A 21,841-nucleotide genomic window follows, 5' to 3' on the forward strand; every position below is an offset into this window, starting at 1 on the left:
GGCTATTGAAGGTAGGACGGGGGTTCCGGCAGTCAGTATGAAGGGCTTCAGGCAGGTCTGTGGAGGGTGGAGCTGAAGCAGCAGGTCCAGTCCAGAGGATCACAGCAGAGGTGCAGCCTGGAGAGCTAGCTGACCTCGCTGAGATCGCCCATGTAGCTTGAAGCAGAGCAGAAGCGCCTTAGCCATACTCCCCAACTCTGCCCCGTCCCCTCACACCTGACTGTGTTCTCCTCCTCCAGCTGTGGTCTGAGCATCTGTATGGTTTTCTCCCATAACCTTTGCGAAGGCTCTGGCTTCATCTGCTCCCTGAACACCTGCGGGAAGCGAGGCTTCTGGAAGGCTCTCGGGAATCGGGTGGGGGCGGCATGAGATCAGGCTGTGTGCGTTGGCCAGGGGGCTTTGCCAAGCCATCTCCCCAAAGACAGGGAGGGCCCCGTTCTCCCTCCAGTGTCTCCAGCTGCAAAAAGCCATGTTTATTTTTAATGTTGTGCAACATTAGTGAGGGTTTTGGCAGAGGGACACCTCTCAGCTGAAGAAAACCTATGATCTGAGATAGCAGCTGCCCCTTCTTCCCACAGTCCCTCCAGTTTCCTCTCTCTGGGCGTCTATTCTTCTGGTGTCTACATTAAAATCTCATCTGCTTCCTCTCTCACCCCCTAGTCGACTCCCATTCTGTACACTTTTTGCTTCGCTTTATCGTTTGTCATCACACAGAGGGGACTGCTACTCATTTCACTAAACATTTTTTCTCTCCTACCATCAATTTTATTCATGTGTTTGGAGAAAAACAAAACAAAGACTATGATAAGGTGAAAAAAAACCCAATAAGGTACTAAGGACTAAGCTCTTGGCCTGTGTATATCTAGAAAGCACTCTAAACACTGAGCCATGCCATTAGCCTGATTTATTATTATTATTATTGTTGTTGTTGTTGTTGTTGTTTCGAGACAGGGTTTCTCTGTGTAGCCCTGGCTATCCTGGAACTCACTCTGTAGACCAGGCTGGTCTCAAACTCAGAAATTTGCCTGCCTCTGTCTCCCAAGTGCTGGGATTAAAGGTGTGCGCCACCACTGCCTGGTTACATTATTTTTTAGATTAAAATGAATATGGCCACACTTTGAAGTAGAAGGTAAATGTACCTGGATTATGTAAATGAGCTACAAGGCTTCAAAGAAAAATGTACCAGGGCTGTACCTTAGACTCCAGATCTGGGGTGGCGAGGGCAGGTCTCCTACTTCAGGATGTCTCTTTCTAGAATTCTCACCAGGCTATGGGCACTGTGTGATAAGCTCATCTGCATGTTTTACTTTAAAATCTGTTTTATTTTGAACTGTGTGTGTAAGCACAGGGGTGGCATGCCTGTGGAGGCCAGCAGAGGGCGTCAGATTCTGGAGTTACAGATGGCTGTGGGCTGCTATGTGGGTGCTGGGAACAGAGCTTGGGACCTTTGGAAGAGCAGCCCAGGACTCTTAATTGCTGAGCCGTCTCTCCAGCCCCTGCCTGTATACTTTGTAATAGGCAATGCACTTCATGCATTGTATAATAATAGCTTTACTGTTGGGTGATTGATGCATTACACAGTTTGCCCAAGGAAAGTACACAATTCAATTGTTTTTTATCGAGTTCTCAAAATTGTACAACCAACACCGCAATCAATTTTACATTTCTGTTATTTTAGAAAGAAACCTTGTATATATTAGCAGTCCTTTCCCAAGTTCTCCCAGTCCCAGGCAGCCATAAACCTGCTTTCATTTTCTATAAACCCACCCAATCTCTTCACATAAATAGAACCATCCATTTCCTGGCTCACTGGTTAGTTTATATTGTAGCATGCATCACTACTTCCTCACCTTTTATGCTCAAACAATACTCCACCGTTATGACTATTTAGTCTATTTATCTATTGATAAGACATTTTGTGTTCTTTCTTCCTTTTGGCTATCTTAAGTAATTCAGATGGACATATACTTTTATCATAAAGAGTGTAATTGCTGGGTCACTGTTGTTTTGATTTTGTTTATTATTTATTTTTATCTGCCTGAGGGGCCACACCATCTTCCGGTTACTTGGACAGGAAGCAGGAGTTAAGCACCTTCGGTTTTTGTTGCTGCAGCATCTTAGTGAAGTTGAGGGGGTGTCTCATTCCGAAGCTGATTGACGTTTCCCTGGTGACTTGTGACGTGGAATGCCCGAATGCTAATGAGCTGTGAGCCCTTGTTCTGTCTTCCCAGCAGCCTCTGCTTCCGGTGTTTGCCCACTTGAAAACTGAGCTGTTGGCTTATTTATTCTGTTCCCCTCGCCCCTGTTGAGTTTTGAAAGACCTTTATACAGTCTCCATAGGAGCCCTTGAACGGATGTACAAATTGAAAATGTGTCCTACAAAACTATGAATTGTCTTTTCCGATTTTTGGATGCATCCTTCAGAGCTCTTACTTTTAATTTGTGTGTGTGTGTGTGTGTGTGTATGAGTGTGTGAGTGTGTGAGTGTGTGTGAGTTCTCCAGGGTAATTTCAGGCATGGTTTTGAGATCTGACTTTATATTTCCCAGAGGAATGGATCTGGGACACAACGATGCAGCCGCGATTTTATAATGTCTGTCATTTACCACAGCGTTTCTGGAGTCTTTGCGATTACTAGTATATCGGATAATAGATTAGTAATATTTCCTAATACGATAATAGGGTCCTATTGTGACTACATCTCCGTGAATCAATCTTTTGTGGTAGGATGGAGGTCGCTGCGGGGAATCACACGGGGCAAGCACTCCACTTCTAGTAATACCCCAGCCCTCCACAAATGAATCTCCATGCCTGAATCTGGTGACTTCCACGGAATAATGTTCCAGAAGTATAAGTGTACAGCCTGAGCTAGTACTGGAAGATTCGTGGCCTCACAGCCTCCTCTGTGGCAAGGACCAATGGCTGCCCCCTTCAGTGCTGCCGTTTACAAAAGAATCTTCTTTAATGACCCTTCCTTCAGAGCTTGGGTTTTATGTTTTCTGGCTGGGCTAGGCCCAGCTGTGCATCATTATGGTGTGGAGGAGACAACGCAGGCTAATCACAGGCTCCTCTAGGCAGAGGAGCTGGCCAAGTGAGGTCCCAGAATCCCTTTTGAGAGATAGTTTTGTTTCTTTTCTGCTCAGATCGCAATCCCCTGGAGTGGAGAAGCCCCAGCAGGGTCACATTCTGCAGGGAGCCTGCTTATCTCACAGGTCATGGGTGTGGAGGTGTGTGCTCTCTCCTCAGAGTGATAGTGGGCGCTGCCCATTCTTGTCTGCAGCATTTATTTGTTCCTTGCATTCTAGTGACAAGGAGTATTTGACGAGAGTTTACTCCTCAATGCTGGAATGGCTGTAGCTGACCATACAGGAAATGTCCTGATCTCCACATGGGCAGATGCCCCGTGCTGTCACTGATGTGTCCACTACTCAGTTATCTGTTCATTCACCCCATCCACCTATTCATCTACCCATCTGTCTATCTACTCATCCTTTACCCAGACAACCATCTAACCACCAGTGTGTTTATCCACCCATCTGTCTACCCTTCTGCCCACCCACCCATCCACCATCTACCCATTCATAACCTATCTGTTAACCCATCTATCCATCCACTTATTACCTATGCATACACACACCCATCCATCTACCCACCCTTCATCCAACCAACTCATCTACCCATATCCATCCACCCATCCATCCATTCACCCACCCATCTATTTCCTCTATCCATCCATCCACTTATCCATCTATCCACCCATACATTCACCCATTCACCCACCCACCCATCCATTCACCCACCCACCCATCCATTCACCCACCCACCCATCCATTCACCCACCTACTCATCCACCCATTAATCCATACATACACCCATCCATTCACCCACCCACTCATCCACACATTAATCCATCCAACCACTCACCCATCCATCCATCCATCTAACTACCCATCCATTCACCCATCTATCCAACCACCTATCCATCCAACTACCCACCCATCCACTCATCCATCTATCCACCCACCCATCCACCTACCCATCCATCTATCCACCCACCCACTCACTCACCCTTCATCCACCCACCCATCCACCCACCCATCCACCCACCCATCCACCCACCCACTCACCCATCCATCCATCCATCCACTCATCCATCTATCCACCCACCCATCCACCCACTCACCCACCCATCTATCCACCCACCCACTCATCCATCCATTTACCTATCTATCCATACATCCATCTATCCATATACATCCACTCTTTTAGTTACGGTTTCTTTTGCTATGATAAAGATCATGACGAAATCAACTTAGGGAGGAGAGAACTTATTTCACTTATTATAGCTCATCAAAGGCAGGGCAGGAACCGGGAGGCAGGAGCTGATGCAGGCCATGGAGGGGTGCTGCTTACTGACTTGCTCCTCATGGCTTGCTCAGCCTGCTTTCTTATAGAACCCAGGACCACCACACCCACAAAGGCCTTGGCCCTCCCATACCAATCATTGATATGCCCTGCAAACTTGCCTACAGCCCGGTCTTATGGAGGCGTTTTCTCAGTTGAGGTTCTCTCCTCTCAGATGACTCTAGCTTGTGTCAAGCTGACATAAAACTAGCCATGTACCACCCCACTCTGTCCACCCACCTCTTTATCTGTCTATCCACCCAACCATCCATTCATCCACCCACCTACTCATTCATTCACTCATTCATCGATCCACTCATATGACTACACAAACATCCAACCATCAAACCAATCAACCAAAATCCCAGGATCTGTATAAAAGGCTGTACCTGGCATCAGGCACACGAGACTCCAGTGTTGAGAGGCAGAGACAGAGGTGGGGTAGTCTTAGCTAAGAACCTGGATTCTTTGAATGAGTTTATCTGGAAACAAGTATGCCTGCAAAAACCGATTGTACAGTTGATCGTATCAAGACCGAGCCTCACCAGGCAGCCCAGGTTAACCCAAGAACTCCTGATCCTTCAGGTTCAGTCTCCAGAGTGCCGGGGGTTATGGGAATGTGCCACCAGTCCCCAGTGGGTGTGTTGGTCTAGACAGGGCTGGCTCCTCACCTATCCAAATCCTTGGGTGTTCTGACTCTCCCATGAGTCCCAAGGAAGCCAAAAAAGCTCCCTATGCCTGTCTGTAAGCAATTGTAAGACTGCACAGCGCAATCATGTTGGGCAGGGTTTTTATGAGAGGCAAGCATAAATTTGTGTTGCTCATGAGGGGAACTTTTGGGGATCAGTAGGTCATAAGGTTGGAGTCCTGAAAACTGGAATTAGTGCTGGTTAAAAAGGGGGCCCCAGAGCATGTCTCATGGTTACAGTTAGAAGCTAGGCATCTATGGGAAGATGGCCCTCAGAGGACCCAGCCTTTGATCTGGGGCCTCTTAGCTTCCAGGGCTTTGCTGAGAAATCCCTGCAGTGTGTGTTAGCATTCTGTCTAAGCTCCTCCCCACCGTTACCTGGCAACAGCCAGGTATGCTCCTCCCTACTGTTACTTGGCAACAGCCAGGTAAGCTCCTCCCCACCGTTACCTGGCCTGGCTTCTCTCTGCCCTCTTGGGCTCTTCTCTCCCCTTCCCTTCCCCCTCTCTCCACGTGGTCACTGCTGGCCTCCACTTCTTTACTTTCTCCTTCTCTCTGCCTTTCTCTGCCTCTACTACCCTCTTAACTCCCCTCCCCATGCCCTGAATAAACTCTATTCTATTCTCTACTGTTGTGTGGCTGGTCCCTCAGGGGGAAGGGATGCCTGCTGAGGCACCCTCTTTCCCACACCTCACCATACCCCCATAGGCATATCTTAGTTTTCTTTATCTTTTATTTTTTGTTTTTTTGTTTTGTTTTGATTTGATTTTTGTTTTGTTTTGTTTTGTTTTGTTTTGAGACAGGGTTTCTCTGTATAGCCCTGGCTGTCCTGGAACTCACTCTGTAGACCAGGCTGGCCTTGAACTCAGAAATCCACCTGCTTCTGTCTCCCAAGTGCTGGGATTAAAGGCGTGCACCACCACTGCCTAGCTTCCCTTTATCTTTTTATAATCACAACAGTGTGTCAGTCCCTCAGGTCAGGGGTCGTCCCAGCAGTCAGTACAGCCCACAGCCCACTTGCTTTTATTATTCCCTCCACAAAGGCCCAGAGAGGTGAAGTCATTTGCTTAAGTCACACAGCTAACAATGTGGTGGGGTGGGATTTGAACCCATGCTCTAAATTGGGATTCTGGTCTTCCTGCTGCTAGCTTCACCCCGTCAGCTCCCAGGTTTCTACCAAAGGGAAGGAAGGTGCTGCTGCGGGCAGGCTTTCTCAATGGCTAGACCATTTTTAAATCAGTTCTTCCAGCAGGCCACTTGCACGCTTAATGTAGAGGCCATCTTGGGTGGGGTAGGTGAGAGTCAACATGGACTGGGTGGGGGCCTGGCTGGGGTGTGCTCTCCTGGGCTCAGCTGGCATCCTGAAGGACCCGTCTGTCTCTGACCAAGGCAAGAAAAGCAGCTGTGCCAGGAAGAGGAGTGGTCTGCTCAGTTTTCAAAAAATAAGAAAAGGCAGCCCGTTGCCACGAGGATACTTCATGCTTTCAAAGTTTAAAAAAAAAAAAACACAAAAAACCTTTTTAATGACTCACATAAATGCTACACACAGCCTCTTTGTAAAATACACGGAAAAGCCTCTGGCTCAAGCCCGTTTTGAGCGGGGACCAGAAGGCCAGGGGCCAGGACAGCCTGTCTGTAGCCTTTGAAGGCTCTGGAGCGGCTGGCATTTGGGAACCACACCGCACGCACGTCACAGGAGAACTTCCAAACGCCCCTTACGTCAGCAGCAAAGGTGTGTTCTCACATACGCACAGGAAAGGCCTCAAAAGCGTGGGTATGCCAGTGCTCTAATGAGGGTTAAATTGTGCACTGGGGGGGCTGGAGAGATGGCTCAGCGCTTAAGAGCACTGACTGCTCTTCCGAAGGTCCTGAGTTCAATTCCCCAGTAACTACACGGAGGCTCACAGCCATCCGTAATGAAATCTGACGCCCTCTTCTGGGGTATCTGAAGACAGCTACAGTGAACTTACATACAATCAATCAATCAATCTTTAAAAAAATTATTCACTGTGTCTTTGTGATTTTGCATCCTTCTGGTTTTGAGGATGTGAATAGAAGCTGACTAACAGTAGACACTGAATCAGACGTGGATTAACTTGATTTTGCCACTTCCTCCTGTGTCCTGGCCTCAGTTTGCTCATGATTTCCATTGTTAAATAGCTTTTAGGGTCCGCCCCAGCCGGTGGACTCTGCTCTGGGCTCCTGGGGGCGGGGCCTGGGACAATCTGGGCTCCTGGGGGCGGGGCCTGGGACAATCTGGGCTCCTGGGGGCGGGGCCTGGGACGATCCGGGCTTTTGCGGAATCCTTCACACAGGGGAAGCCGAGGTAGCTCTACCACATGTGGCTGTGTGCCACGGGGGCACTGCCTTCAGTCTCTGTGCTCCTTCTAACTCGAAGATAGACCATCACCAGGGCAAGACGCCTGTCTCTGCCACTGCGGCACCTCCCCAGCTTCCAGCCCCGACTCCGCTCCCTCAGGAAGGCCTTGCTCTCCCAGGAACTGTGACACTCCCCCCCCCCCCAGGAACTGTGACACCCCCAGGACTGTGACACCCCCGGGACTGTGACACCTCCCCAGGAACTGTGACACCCCCCTGGCCCCGCCCCAAATTAAATGTTTTCTCTTCTAAGTCACCTTGGTCATGCTGTTTCTTCACACAGCTAGAACGTAACTGAGACTGAGGTGATACCAAGGAGTGAACTGTTTCCGTGACAGGCCTGACCGAGTGGGCTTTGGGGAATGTGGAAAAGTTTGGGACTTTGGACTAAGAAAGTGGTTGAAAACTATAAGCAGTACTTAACGGGCCATATCGTATCATAGCATTGAGCGCACTGAGGAGTCCCAGCTCCAGAGGTTTTAGAGGGGAGTGATATCAGCTGTGGGGTAAGAGATCATTCTTGGGGTATTTTGGCAAAGAATATGTGGTTTATTTTTGTTTGTTTTTTGTTTTTGTTGTTTTTATTTTTGTTTGTTTGTTTTCGCTCTTATCCTAAGACTCTGCCAGGAGACTTTTGGAGTTATTTCATTGGCAGAGATTTTGAGACAGCCTCGTAGTGACTGTGTCTTGTGGTTATCAGTGATCCCAGTGTGTTACAACGAAAAAGAGCAAGCAGGGCGAAAAGAAATCCGAAGCCTATAGTTAGATGAGAAGAACAGCAGAGTATAATATTGGAGCCAAGTCCTGTGCTCAAGGGGGTGAGTCGTTTAAAGACTAAGTGGACTAAAGGGATTGGTGCTCTCAGGGCGAGACCCCACCCAGCCGCCGTTCCTAAGGAATCTTACATCCACAAATCAAAGCTTTTGAAAATGTAACTCAGAGACAGGCCCAGGCTCCATCCCAAGAAGGCAGCATCAGACATGTATGTGGTTCTGACTTTAGAGCCATGGAGGATGCGGGAGCAAAGGCATTGTGTAAAGGCTGTGTGTCTGGGTGTCCGGCATGGAGGCCAAGAGAGGCCATTTTGTGAAGGTGATGTTGAAGGTTACATTGAAGACCCAGAGGTGTTGGAGATGCTGCAGACAGGGCGTGGAAACAGCACAAGAGAATGAAGTGTGTGGCAGCAAGAGAGACCTGAAGGGCAGGGCCATCTAAACTCTTTGACATTGCATGTAGAACTACAGGATTTGGAGTTTGGTCTCCCTCTGGTCTAGTGTTTCCTCACTGCCTTTTTTCCCTTCCAGAATGGCGGTGTATATTCTGTGTCATTGCATACAATTGTTTACAATGTATACATTGTGTGCATTGGAAGTATGTGGTCTGCTCTTTTGAACCAGCAGAGGGGAAGGGAGAGATGTGGGCTCAGACAGGCTGGTCCTCCAGGATACTGTGTGGCCCTGGGGAAATGACTTAATGGCTCTGGTTCAAGCAGTCATCTGGGAAATGGCGAGGTCAGGGCAGCTCTGCCTTCTGTGTGCTAATGTCACTGACTGAGAATGGCACATAGCGCTCTGAGGGGTCAGGCAGCCTGGTGGCTTGAACTGTCCCCATTGTGTAGCTGCTGGGAACTTTGTCCCCGTGATACAGTAAGGAGGGTGGGGCGTTTGAGGGATGATTCTGTCTTAAGTGTTTGGCCGACTACGGCCATTGCTGCTGACAGGCTGACAGGCAGAGCTCAGCCGTCTCCTCCCTGCTCCTGTGTGGCTTCACCTCCTGCTTCCTACCACAGGCAGCAGGAAGCCCACTAGACAGACCCAGCTTCCGGGCTGCTTCCCACCTCCAGAACCCAGCTAGTGAACTGACATAGTTTTGGGTGTCCTACTATAGCTGCAAAGACAAAGACAGGTGGTGAGAGATGCGGTTCAATTGTCTTTGAGGCTGGGCTGAGAAGGAACCTTTGTCTCTCCTCCCCTCCCCCTCTCCGCCTTTTTATCCTCCCTCCATTCTTCTCTTGTTTTTATCCTCATCTCTTTATCTTCCTTCCCCCCTCCATTCTCTCTCCTCCTCCTTCCTTCCCCTCCCCTCCCCCTCTTCTTTTTTCTCCCCCCTTTCTTCCCCCTCCCCTTCCCTCTTCTCTCTCCTCCCCTTTTCTTTTCTTTTCTTTTCTTTTCTTTCTTTCTTTCTTTCTTTCTTTTTTCGAGACAGGGTGGTTTCTCTGTGTAGCCCTGGCTGTCCTGGAACTCACTCTGTAGACCAGGCTGGCCTCGAACTCAGAAATCTGCCTGCCTCTGCCTCCCAGAGTGCTGGGATTAAAGGCGTGCGCCACCACCGCCAGCTTTCTCCCCTTTCTTCCCCTCCCTTTTCTCTCTTCTCCCCTTCTCCATTGCCTTGCCTCTGCTTCCTTCCCTTCTTCTTTCTCACCTGTAAGTCATTTTAGGCAGCAGGGTTTCCAACCTCGACAGACCTCAGCTTGGTCTCAGCCGTGAGCCCGAGCCGGCTGCCTGGGCACAGATCCGGTCCACGGCCTTGGCGTCTCCGTCTGCCATGGGTGAGCTACGCTTCCAGCCCTGTTGCAGCAGACATGGTGATGCCTGACCCTCTCACCCGAAGCACTCACTACGGGTGGGTCACACACGTCAAGGACCATAATGCCTTTCTTCTGGAGGCCAGGGACTGGGATCTAGCCTGGTTGGCCTCCAGCTCTGCCATCTACTTGCTGGGTAGTGCTGGGCAAGAAACTTAACCCTTCTGTGCCCCAATATCCTTACCAATCAACAAGGGTAATAAAAATACCTGTCCACCACCACTGCTGTAAGGAGGATCTAGTACCAAGTGCCTAGCACTGTGAAGATTATGTACTGAGTGCCCAGTACCCTGCCTGGTTCTTAGCTAATTCAATAATTCTGTTGCTGTTGGTGATGATGTAGCCAATAAACTAGGCACTACATCAGGTGATGGGGACAGACCAGGGAAGAAAGCTGCCCAAGGAGTTCCCAGTCCAAGCAAGAGAGGCGCAGCAGGCAGGACAGCGTGGTAGCCCTGTCGGAGCTTGCTGTGATGTAGGAAGAGCAGTCTGTCCTCACCCAGGGAAGCTTCTTCACTGGGTGAGGAATCAGCCACAAAAAAGCCCTCTGGCCACAGCAGGGGCAGGCATAGCACTCAGAGGTAGGGAACAGCAGGCAAGAGGCACAGGGCTTGCTACTGTCCCTAGAGCGGGCAGAGATAACCAGCTGCGGGTGGGTCTTCAGGTTGGTCAAGAGTTACTTCCCCAGCAGCCCATTTGCGGCTCCAGCTGTGCTCCCAGCCAAGGGGCGGGTCATCCCTAGTGGGCCGCTACCACCCAGGAGCCCAGCCTGGCTGGCAGGCACAGACTCCTCTAGCTGGGCCCCCACTCTACACAGCTGGCGCCCCCGCCCAACCCCGGGCTGCTTCCTGCCCCTCCCCTCCGCTCCCCGCTCCAGCTCCAGCTGTTTCTCAGGCTGAGTTCTGTCCGTGTCCCACACAGAACACCAGACAGAGGATGTTGCTGAAGGTTGTGCTCCGCGGGGCTCAGATGAAGTCGTCCGTGAATGGAAGAAATGCTTCCAAGGAAACAGCCACTACCAGAACAACTGCGTGACCAGGAGAAAGAGGCCAGGGCGCGAGTCCCCACACCCTGAAGCCGCAGGGGGAGACTGGAGAGAGAAGGTACAGCATTTGGCTCCGAGTCCTGCAGAGGGCGGGATGGGGCGCGCGCGGGCAGGGTCGGAGCTCCTCTCCAGTGTGTGTCAAAGGAAAAGTTTCTAGTGTAGAATCAGACCTGAAGAGCGACGCCGGTGCTTGTGAAAACCAGCGTGGCCATCGCAGGTCATCGGTGAGGGCGGATTTCCCCCCGAACCCAGCTTGAAGTCGACTTGTGCCTAGCCACAGACCAACTCCTTCAGGCTCTCCGTGCTCCCCGCGGGCAGTTCAGTGGCTGCTGGCAAAGGCTGTCTCGGGGCATGCAACTGCATCCCCACTTTTTTTTTTTTTAATTTGTTTTTTATTACGAGTGTCCAGCGCTGTCACGAACACTTCGTGGGATAGTTTTGCTATGTGTATTGGTCCTGTGGGTACATTTCCACAGGCGACTCCATGCCACTGGGTGTGTGGCGTGCTGTGTGATATCCAGATGTGCAGGCAGATGGAGACCATGGGATGCCTGTTTTCTGTCACTCTCTGACTATCATAAGCCTTGTCAAGGTCTCTCATAGACCCAGAGGGAGGCAGAGGCAGGAGAATCTCTGTGAGCTCAAGGCCAGCCTGGTCTACAGAATGAGTTCCAGGACAGCCAGGGCTACATGGAGAAACCATGTTTCAAAAAATTATCTTATTTTTAATTACATATACACATGCCAGTATCTGTGTGGGTCTGCACGCGTGGGTGCAGGTCCCAGACACAAGGGGATCAACACAGTTGGTGGTACAGATGCTGGCGGAACCACCATGTCGATGCTGGGAATTGAACCTGGGTCTTCCGGAAGGACATCTGGTACTCTTAACCACCGAGCCATCGCTCCAGCCCCTCGTTGTCCTTTATAAAGCGATATGAGTTCTCTGGTCATGGTCTGGTCATGGTCTGGTCATGGCAGTTTCCATGACCCTGCCGATGCTGCTCATGGCACAGCATAGGGGTGCAAAGCCCTGAAGCCCCTCGGTCCCCGCACAACACTAGGGCTGCCTGCCTCCTGCCTGAGACACCTCCACTTGTAGCCCTTTATATGGTGAGGCGGGGTCTCTCGCTGGGACCCTGAACTCACTGACTAGATTAAACTGGCTCGCTAGCGAGCCCTGGATCTTCCTGCCTCTGTTTCCTCAGCACTGGAATTACAAGTATGTACCATGTAGATTTTGATGTGGGTTCTGGGTACTTGAACTCTCTCACACTTGCAGAACAAGTCATCTTTCACCCAGTGAGTCATCTCCCCGGTGGCCTCTGTCATTATTGATGCTGATATAGTTGGTCTGTGCTTCCCTTGCTATCTCTGAGTCTTCTGTGTAAATCTGTTCCCCCTTCATGTTTATGTTTTTTTTATATCTAAAAGCTCTTTGCATATGGAAGACCCTTTTTACTCTGTCTGTTGAAAGCTTGACTCTCCTTCTGCTTCTATCCTAAGGCATTTAAGACTAGGGAGCCTGGCACGGATAATCACCACCAACAGCAACCCTAGAGCGGCTACTTGAGAGTTTTGATAGTTATGCGGCTCAGAGAGGGCAGGCCACAGATCTGAGGTCACACAGTGAGGAAGTGGCGGAGGAGGTCTTATGTTTGCTGTGTCTTAAGAAAGTCCCGATTTCCCTTTATCTCTCCCTCCTTCCCCTTTCCGAGGGGATCTGTGGTTCTGGCTTCTGTCAAGGGTAAGGCTGGCTTGTCTCTCAGTGCCTTGCTGCTGCCGGGTGCGTGCCTGGTTCACGATTCACTCAGGCTGTGGAAGGGGCTGGCTCAGCACTCAGGGGTGTCATCTGAGAGCCAGGGGCAGGTGGCTCTGGACTACCCCAGCTCTTTGAGGAGTAGATGAACCCCATACGGGTTCTATCGACCTCAACCCAGTGGAGAGGTCTCTGCATCCCCACACAGTGGCTCCCACATGGTCATATAATCTGTCAGTCATCTAATCTGTTTCCTAGCAACCTGGGGCTCCCTGAGGCACAGCTCAGTGTTGTGTCCCCCGTGTCCTCCATCCCCTAAGAGCTGTCCACGGAGAAGCTGGCCCCAGTTGTAGCATCCGCAGAATGGGCTGGGAGACTGGCCTGTGTCCTGCCTCTTAGATGTTTGATTACAAATGACATCTTGAGGTGGCTTTCTAGACTCTTTACCATGCCTCATGATGAGAGTTCTAGTAACACCCCCAGTTTGCAGGTTACAAACCTGAGTCCTTTTAGATAGACCACCACAGACTCCAGAGGGCCCTGCAACTCCAGATCTGTTTTTGTGCCTCAGTTTCCACATCTGTGAGATGGGGTTCTGAACAGGAGCTACCCAGTAGGATTTTCACAAAGGTGAAATGAGACAGCGCCTGCCTGGCAACAAGGCTTAACAGACGGTGATCCACGGGGCTCCAAATGTCAGCCATGGCCAGGGTACTCAGCCCTTTCCTGTGCCATCATCCTTCTGAGCCACATAGAAGCCAACATGGTGTGCATGTATGTGCAGGTATATGTATACAGGTGTGTGTATGCATGTATGTGTGTGCATGTGTGTGTACATGCATGTGTGTGCATGTGTGTATGCATGCATGTGTGCATGTATGTGTGTGCAGGTGTGTGTGCAGTGTATGTGCAGGTGCATGTGTGTAGGGGTGTGTGTATGTGTATGTGCGTGCACGTGCGTGTTCATGCAGACCTCTCATGCACGTGTATGTGTGTATATGTGTGCAGACCAGGGACTGACCATGCATATCGCTCCTCAGGTCCTGTCTACCTTGCTCTTATTGTGACCTTAGCTTAAGGAGTTGACTAGGCTGGGTGGCCAGGGATCCCTCTGTCTCTGCCTCCCCAGCACTGGGGTCACAAGTGCACACTGCCATGTCCGGCTTTTACATAGTCGCTGAGGCTCAGACTCCAGTCCTTGTGCTGGCTTGGCAAATGCTTCACCCACTGCGCCATCTTCCCAGACCTTAACATGGGGTTTTCAGATTATCAATGCTCAGGTCCCATTAGTGGAACTTCTTCCCAGAGCCACAATCACCTGTGGCATTGTGACTGTCAGCCACAGAGTTCCAGGGGAGGCTCTGAGCTTGGACCTGTGTGTGTGTGTGTGTGTGTGTGTGTGTGTGTGTGTGAGAGAGAGAGAGAGGGGGGGGGCAGGGCACTGGTTGTCTTCCTCTGTCACTGTCTACCTTACTGTCATGAGACCAGGTCTGTAGCTGAATCAACAGCCCACTGTTTCTGCTACAGTCTGACCATCCATCAAGCTCCCCAAATATACACATCTTCCCCCTTTCTGTGCAGGAGTTTGAGGCGCACACACACACACACACACACACACACACACACTCACACCTTTAACAGGCAAGCTCTCTCACCCCCAGCTCCCCAGCCCTCATGGCATTTCTTTTTTTCTTTTTTCCTTTTTCCTTTTTCCTTTTTCCTTTCTCTCTCTCTCTCTCTCTCTCTCTCTCTCTCTCTCTCTCTCTCTTTCTCTCTCTCTCTCTCTCTCTCTCTCTCTCTCTCTCTCTCTCTCTCTCTCTCTTTGTTTGTTTTTTAGATTTGGTTTTTTGAGACAGGGTTTCTCTGTGTAGCCCTGGCTGTCCTGGAATTCACTCTGTAGACCAGGCTGGCCTCGAACTCAGAAATCCGCCTGCCTCTGGCATTTCTTAGAGTTTCAAGTTTCAGTGTTTGGGAATCGGGTTGTCTGAGGGTGAGCCTAGGGCATCTCCGTGCTAAACAGGCTCCTCAGAAGGTTCGACGCCCCTCATACTCGGGAGCGACTGCCTGGAGCACAGGAGTGTCCTTCTGTTTCCCCTCTTTCCAGGCTCCTGATGCTTTGCTGTGCACTTGAGTTTCTTTTTCCTTCCTAAGCAAATATCCGCAGACCTCTGTGAAGCCACGTGCCCTGCGTCAGCAGTTGAGGCCAGAAGGCTGCGTGGGGAAGTGAAACCCTGCCCTATGGGACACATAGCATGTCCCATCTCACCCCGTCACCCCCGGGTGGGGGCTTGGCAGTTACTTGAAGCTACAGAGTCCGTTTGTCAAAAAGCAAAATAAAACAACAACAAAAACCCAGACAGAAAGGTGCAACCTGAGAACCAATGACAACACTGCTCCTCCGGGAAACAGAAGGGCAGCCCCCCACTCCCTCCAAGAGCCTCCACAGCTCTAGGGTGGGCTGCAAACCACAGACCTACTCCAAGGTCTCAAGAGATGAATGCTGTAGATGTTTGCTGGGCTTGAGCCATCAGAGGAGAGGCGTTCTGATTCACCCGCTGTTTCTTGCACAAGCTGCGTAAGACAGGTGGGCTTCTGGAACAAATAGACCCGAGCACACTTACCATCCCAAACATGAAAACCATGAAAAGGCGGGCCGTTCTTCAGTCTTCTCTTTCCGTGTCCTTCCCCCTGCCCCTCCCTCTCTGACCTTTTATTTTAATTTTTTTTTCATGAGTCTTACCATGTTTCCCAGGCGGTCTCTAAACTGGGCTCAAGCCATTCTCCTGCCTCAGCTACCCAAGTGCTCGGGTTCCCCACGCCCTAGTGACTCAATGATCCAGCTTGCAGCCCGACTCTCCCTTCTGGTGGAATCCCCCATGGGCTCAGTGGTAGATGGGAAAGTGGGAAGGCGCGCACTGGGAATGGTGGGGAACTACTGTGCATCTGGCCTGTGAGATCTAGCCCGCTGGGCCAAGGAATACTGGGATTTGTAGTCTGATGTGTTGTAAAGGATGCCGGAGCTCGGCATTATGGCTTGGGCAGCTCTTGCCCAGCTGCAACTGTGTCTGGGTCAGAGGAAGGGACCTTCACGGATAGCTAAGTGTCCCTGACACAAATATGGTGGCTCCTTGGCTCTGTTCTCATCTCTATTCACTTTCACAGTGGTGACTGACCACTCCGCTCACTGTGACTCCCAGGTTCTCAACTTCTAAATGTAGATCCTTCTGGAATGCAGACAATGGCTGTTCTTGTTCCCTCCCAGAAAATCGAGACAGGGATAGCCCTGCCACTCCGCACTGCATAAGAGTGGGCTGGTTTCACATCCACACTCCCGTCTCACATACTGTGTCAAAAGGCTCCAGGTTAGGACAACTGCTTTGTAGTGGGGGAAGGCGGAGCTCAGAGAGAGAAAGACACCCGTGCAAGGTCACACAGCGTCTAAGAACTGGAACTCACAAAATCTTATTTGTGTCCAGTGGTCCCATTGCATATTGGAGCACACACAGATGTGTGTGCATACAGACCAGTGTGTGCGGGAGTGTAGCTAGGGTGGGGATGTCCTTGACTGGACTATCTCAGGACTCAGCATAGGAAAGTGTCAGCTCAGGACCATTGTTCAAGTGTCCACCACGAGTGTCCCAGGCACTGGCCGTGCAGAGGTGGAGGTGTCCTGGCAGAGGCTGTGACCGGGCTGGGCTCATGGGCTGAAGTGAGGAAATCCTGAGAGCGAGTCAGGCCCAGTTCCTGCCCATCAGGCCCTCAGGAAGGGGGCAACGTGAAGCACAGGCTTTTGTTCATTAGCTCAACAAGCGTTTTCTAGTACCTGCTCTGTGTCAGCCGGAGCAAAGCAGCACTCTTCCCACCCGGGGCCTCCCTGAGGTAGTGGGGTACTGATTTGCTGAGGGACATTCCAGAGGCTTCTGATGGGATATTTCCCACAGGTGGGTCTTTCTCTACCACCTCTAAGAGGAGCCCTAAGCCAGCCTGGGGAGGCAGGGCAAGGGCCTGTGTGTGGCAACCACTTGGTGGTCTTTCGGACTCCAGGCCCCCACACTGTTTCTAGTTCCAGGCAATTGTAGGAAACCAGACAATTTGTCTCTCTTGGAAGCTGGGCATTTTGCAGCAAGGATCTCAAGTGAGATCCCAACAGAAATCAGCAGTTGGCAGTGGCCCCAGAGCCAGCTGCTCCGTCCCGGAGTCAGCTCCCCGGTCTTGCCCCTTGACCTGCTCATCCCTGCTGCCCTCTGACATGCACAGAGGGTGGATCACAGCATGTGCCTCTCCGAGGAAGCATGGGCTTGGAAATGTGCTTGGGCAGATCTGAGCAGCCTTTGGCTCCAGTCTGCGCCCTGCGTCTGAGCTCTGGTGTGTGTGTGTGTGTGCCCAGGCGTCCTCTGTTCATGTGCTGTGTAAATGCTGGAAGTACCCATCGCTGACTCAGCGGGGCCCAAGATCACTTCCGCCTTCTCGGGATGCAGGTTCTGAGATCTCAGCCCAGGCTGGTGATGAAGTAGTTTCTTGTGCAAGGAGGTGTGTGGTCAGGGAGATGATACACAGAGCGGAGGGTACTCTCAGTGTCCCCCTGGAAGACAGGGCCAGTGAACACACAAGGAGAGCCTGCCGAGCTATGTGGGACAAGCTGGGGCTCTGCTCCTGACTCTCAATCTCTTCCTCTTTCATGAGTTGTGTAGGATGTTGTGGTCTTTGGCCTGAAGTCCGTGCTCAGTGAGTGTCAGGGTCGTGGTTAAGGACAGATGTTCAAAGCTCTATCCCTGTTGTATGACCTTGTCTGAGAGTCTACAGAGTCTCCGGGTGCCTTGTGTGAGGGGGGCGAGTTCACGCTGGGCTAGCTTCCTTTTTGTAACTGAATGGCAGTCTGACTAAAAGCCGCTTAGCAGAGGAGAGGGTTTGTTCAGCACACAGTTCTGGTCACAGTCCATCACTGAGGAGAAGTCAAGGCAGACCCTGAAGCACCTAGTCACGTCACAGCCACAGTCAGGAGCAAACAGTAAAGCTGTCCTCGCTGCCTGCAGGCTCCCGCAGCGCAGCGGGCCGGGTCTTCTTACATCAATTCACAGTCAGGACAATGGCCCACAGATGCGCTCACAGCCCAGCCTGGCCTAGACAATCCCTCAGGAAGTTTTTCTTCTCAGGGCTGAAGAGATGGCTCAGCACTTAGGAGTGCATCCGGGGTGACTCCCAGCATTCACCTGGATGTCTCAGAACCACCCATAACTACGTACGCACGCACGCACGCAGGCACTCGTAATGAAAAAAATCTCAAACAAATTTACAACCCCGGAAAGCTCTCTTCCCAGGTGATTCCAGGCCTTGTCAAGTTAGCAGTTACTCTAACCAGCCGATAGCAAGTAGATCAGCTTCAAGATCGTATCCCTCCAACCTCCCCCATCCCCCTCCTCTCTCCGCAGTTCCCATAATTTTCTCATTGATCACGAATATTGAGTGACTTTTCGCTGTATAAGAACAGATGCGTCGATTCTGGGGGTCAGGATGCGGCCATCTTTGATGGTCTATCATTGAGGGCCACAGTGAGAGGGCTGGACCATTTCTCTTCCTTGTGATTGGCTCTGAGAAGCACAGCATGGACCAATGAGCACAGATGTGGGTGTGGCCAACCAGGGTCTGAAGCCTGCACCTTGGCCGGAGGTTTCAGGTACCTGATTTAGCGTGTAAGGGACTGCTGACAGCAGTTGACTGCGCTGCCGTGGAAGGGATGGCGATAAGGCCCTACAGGGCTGTGGTGAGGATTACAGTGTGTAGAGCCAGGGCAAGGGTGGCTAGGCGGGATCTGAAGGGGCTCAGCTCGCTCACACGAGGGCCCAGACAGCTTCCTTGTCTAGGTTGAGTCTCTCTGGGGCCGGCACAGATCATTTCCACGCACGAGACGCACCAGTGTCAGCTCCCTGCTGGTAGCCAAAATTGCTGGCAGGTTTGCCAATTAGGTCACATGTGCCAGCTAGGGTGGGAACCAGCTGCCCAACCAGGCTTCTTTGACTCTATCTTTGGTTCTATCCGCTCTGTGCAGGAGCATGCAGCTCTCGGGTCTGCTACCGGCCACATTGGTTGTATCCTCGTCCTGCCTCCCCGCCCCGCCCCGCCCCGCCCCACCCAGGAATGGATCCTAGGACATCTTACTTGCAAGGCAATTACTAACTCTGAGTCACACCTCTGCCTCAGTCCTTGTCTTTCTTTCTCCCTTTATTACAGGGGATCGGGCGGGGGTTGAGGGGCAGGTCTCACTAAATCACCCAGGCTGGCCTTGGACTTGAGATCCTTCTGCCTTAGCCTCCTGAGTAGCAGGACTTACAGGCCGATGCCACAAGGGGCTCTTGACACCAGCACAGCATCACCTCTGCTACCTTCCGAGGGCTAACGCTGGGCAGTCCAGTCCAGATTCAGAAGGAGGGGAAATAGAATCGGCCTTTTAATTGGAGGAATGATTTGTCACGCTGTCAGGGGCTATTATGGTGCCTTTAAGACTTTCAACTAACAGACTTAACCCTAAACCTGAAGGAGATGATACCAACTGAGATGACCATTTTACCACTCGACCTTCTCCACACTCCCATTTATCAGATGGGAAAAATGAGTCAGGAGGCTGTGGGTGAGCTGAGAGACAGTCTCTATGCTTGGGCATCTATTAAACACCGCTTTGCTGTATGCTCACTGCAGAGGATTCGGAAGGAGTCAGACCCTCCTGAAGACAGCTGAGTGAGGAGACAGAGAGCGTCCCGAGTAGTCAGAAGGCAGGCTTTCCCCATGGGAAGCTCGGAGCACATCACTCCCGGGTGGGAGCACTATCCACCCAGTTGACAAGGCCAGCATGTGCGCTTTTTTTTTTTTTTTTGACCAAAAGCATGTTGTCAAATGCACACGCACACTAATGTCTGCCAGAGACACTGGATGGCGGAGGGCTGTAGGAGCAGAGGCGATGGCTTTCATAGGAATGCCTGGAAAGGAATCCTCAGACAGGAAGCCGGCCTTTGAGCTGGGCTCAGCATGAGCCAGCCCTAAGTTACCCAGAGGAAAGTTGGCAGGGATAGGGGGCGAGAAGCAGAGAAGGAAGCAGGGATCAGGAGCTGAAGGCAGATGGCTGTGGGGTCTGTGGTGCGGGAGAGTCTGCAGGGCTCCGCAGGACCCGGAAGGCCCCACCCAGTTTCCCCGGTGGCCGGGCGTGCTCCGTCTTTCCAGCGGGGTATACCCGCCCTCGCCAAACTCAGCGCTCAAGTGTGAAGTTTCAAAAGTTCCAGACAACCACAGCTAACCGAGTTCGTAATTCTAAGTCTGGGGCTTTACGTCCTGGGTCGTTTGGCCCTAAACCGGGTTTTCAGGAGGTCCGGGAACGCGCTAGAGAGGGGCTTCGGGTTAGTGCCCTGATCTTCCTGGCCCGTCTGTGGACTCCCTCCTGCAGAGGGAGGCTCCACCACACGCTACATGCGGTATACATGCCACATACACACAGGCCCAGCTGGCACCACAGGATCCTGTCGACGGGAAAGAAACCAAACCACAGGAGACTCTCGAGGGGATGTGGACAGTTTCAGTCTTTCATGACAGGCCCAGGATCTGGGTCATGGAGAAAGGGGACTGACTCTCTTCAATCCTGTCTGAAGGGACAGCGGCCTCCAGATCCTGCCCAACCCTATTTCCTCCCCACAAGGTTGCACCTTGGGATAGTCCTGACTGTCATTTTCTGGCACACGTGGATGGGACGCCTTGGAGGGAGCACATGGTCCTGCTTTACAGCCAGGGAAACTGAGGCCCAGGTGGGGTGGGTGCTTTTCCTCCCTCCCTCCTCTAACTCACGAGAGCTTGATTAGCTAGACACATAGCCTGCTTTTGTCTTCACTGACACCCACGGTCAGCCTCTCAGACAGAGCCTGGGGGCCAAGATGGTTCTTCAGTAGTTCCCTGCCTTCCTTAGCAGGCGTGACAGTGGGTGCTGGGAGCGAAGGGGTTTCAGTTGGGCTGGCATGAGGAGAAGGGAGCTTCAGTCATTCTGGGGTGTGGGAGAAAATGGATGAGGCGATTAGCTTTCCCTGGGGAGTGTAGTCAGGCAGGATCCTGTCTCCTAGTGAGACAGCCTCAGTTTCCCCATCAGAGAAATGGGTTGCAATAATGGTTTTGAAAGATGGGGCAAATCATCTTTTAAAAATTAATTGGGCTGGAGAAACGGCTCAGCGGTTAAGAGCACTGGCTGTTCTTCCGGAGGACCCGGGTTCAATTTCCAGCACCCACATGGCAGCTCACAACTGTCTGTTAACTCCAGTTCCAGAGATCAGACATTCTCTTAGACACGCAGGCAAAGCACCCATATAATATAAATAAAATAAATAGAATCTATTTAAAAATTAACTATTTATCTGTATTTTCAAAGCCCATTCAAAGAAGTTGGGTCTGGGCCAGTGGGAATTGGGCTAATCACGTCAGCAGGGACACAGGGTGCTACCCCTGAGTGCTTAAGTGCTCTGGCTACCTTGTTGATGGCCTACCTCAGAAGGGCTTAGTTTCAGTGTTGGCTTGGCCATGCTGCTTGTAACCTTGTTATTGACTGGTCCTTAGCACAGGCACAGTTTCAATTTGACAGGATGTGGTGGGCAAACTGAACCACCTTTTAAAAAAGGGAGAGATTTTCAGAAGGGAGAGATTTTCAGAGGCTGGGACAGTGGGTCTGTGGCATTAGGTGATAGGAAGGGGCTGGGAAGGCAGAATGTGGCTGGCTCTAGATTTTTACCCCGGGGAAGACAGCACCCTGGGGCGCTGCATGAAATCATCGAAGGCCCCTGCAGATCTCGGGCTCCTCAGGGCTAGGGTTCTGGGTTGCTTCTCCAGAGAAGGGTGCAGAGTGTGGAGTGTTTGCGTCTGTCGTGGTGCCCCCTCCCCCACCGCCTACCCCCCTCTTCCTCCTCTTCTCCCTCCTGGGAAAACCCAGGCTCCCTGCTGACCTCAGAGGAAGGGGTCT

The 21,841-nt window shown here is 51.5% G+C and overlaps 1 protein-coding gene across 4 annotated transcripts in view; it reads left to right on the forward strand.

The window, feature by feature from the left end:
* Nucleotides 1–10,618: 10,618 nt before the first annotated feature.
* The window catches only part of Cmklr1 (chemerin chemokine-like receptor 1), a 41,404-nt gene continuing 30,181 nt past the window's right edge, over nucleotides 10,619–21,841 (forward strand). For 2 of the 4 annotated variants that reach the window (XM_052167723.1, XM_052167725.1), the window contains exon 1: nucleotides 10,842–11,157. The gene's annotated coding sequence lies outside the window, so the exon portion shown is untranslated. Of the gene's footprint in view, nucleotides 10,636–10,701; nucleotides 10,719–10,841; nucleotides 11,158–21,841 lie in introns of those variants that run through there. The other 2 variants (XM_052167721.1, XM_052167722.1) reach the window with 2 other exon arrangements.

The sequence above is a fragment of the Apodemus sylvaticus genome, chromosome 22, assembly GCF_947179515.1.
Source record: "Apodemus sylvaticus chromosome 22, mApoSyl1.1, whole genome shotgun sequence".
NCBI classification, from domain to species: Eukaryota; Metazoa; Chordata; class Mammalia; order Rodentia; family Muridae; genus Apodemus; species Apodemus sylvaticus.